Source organism: Leucoraja erinacea, chromosome 9, assembly GCF_028641065.1.
Source record: "Leucoraja erinacea ecotype New England chromosome 9, Leri_hhj_1, whole genome shotgun sequence".
NCBI classification, from domain to species: Eukaryota; Metazoa; Chordata; class Chondrichthyes; order Rajiformes; family Rajidae; genus Leucoraja; species Leucoraja erinaceus.
Window position 1 is genome coordinate 40,292,312 of NC_073385.1, and position 1,329 is coordinate 40,293,640.

The following is a 1,329-nucleotide window of genomic DNA, read 5'->3' on the forward strand; positions in this document are numbered from 1 at the left end:
GAGAACCCGCCTCCACCACCCTCTGAGGTGGAGGCACAATGGGATTTTGGCGTAATTTCAGGATCAGACAGAATCACACATACGCAGACAGGCAACAAGATGAGAGTTTTAGTAATATACTAGACTAAGTGGAACCCGTTGGGTCCAAACATCACAAGGGAGGGCTGGTCCCCCAACACAATATTCCAACTCTCCACCAATTCCAATATTAGTGGCCAGTGGGGCGGAATGGGGCTGGCGCTTTCTGGAGTTTTGGAGCGCTAGTATGTGTGTTGCGGGCTAGTATGCATATTGTGGGGTGAATTGATTCTTCGGCTGGCGGCTCAGACACTCAAGCCTGTTGTGCTGGCAGCTCACTCACTCATGGCTGGTGGGCTGGCAGTTGACTCACGGCTATTCCTTGAAATTCCATTTCAAGCAGGGTGTAAGGCCACCAAATACAAGTGCAGTTTCGTACCACTTCAAGCAGGGTGCAAGGCGAGTCGTGACCTCTTCCTCCTCCATCTTGCAGAGACTGAGCCATGCCCACACTTCTGGGTTTTATAGTCCCTCTCCCCCTCCCACCTGAAGGGGCATGGCCTTCATGGCGTGATTGACAGGAGAGAGAATCTCAACATTTTTTAAACACTAATAACTCTTTTATTTTTCATCGATGGGAAAAATCCTCGGCACCTGATGAGCGGAGGAGGGCTCTAAGTAAAATGGCCAAAAAATCACAGTCGTATGTGGTAGCATTTTTTCTAAAATCAATATAAAGCACAAACAGGAAGTGGTCAAGATTATACTTTTAATTATATAGAAGGCAAGGCAACTTTAATAAGGAAAGGCAACTTTAATTAGGCAAGGATACTTTAATTAGGCAAGGCAACTTTAATTAGGTGACACAGCTTTAGCATTTCCAAACCAAAGGCAACACAGCTTTAGCATTTCCAAACCAAAGGCAACACAGCTTTAGCATTTCCAAACTATATTTTCAAACCACATTAAGGTCACTGACAGGTCAGTAAAGCCACTCACAGTTTAGTAGACATGTGTTCAGTGTTATTCACAGCTCAAAATCAGAGACATGACCCTCTCTCTCCCCCATCTTGCAGCGACTGACTAAGGCACTCGACACTTCTGGGTTTTATAGTCCCTCCGGAAGGGGCGTGGCCTTCAGGAGAGAGAATCTCAATATTTTTTAAACACTAATAACTCTTTTATTTTTTGTTGATGGGAAAAATCCTCTTGTCCTGCGCAACGGAGGGGACTCTGAGTAAGATGGCCAAAAATCACAGCCGTAAGTGGCAGCGTTTTTTCTAAAATCAATATACAGAACAACAGGAAATG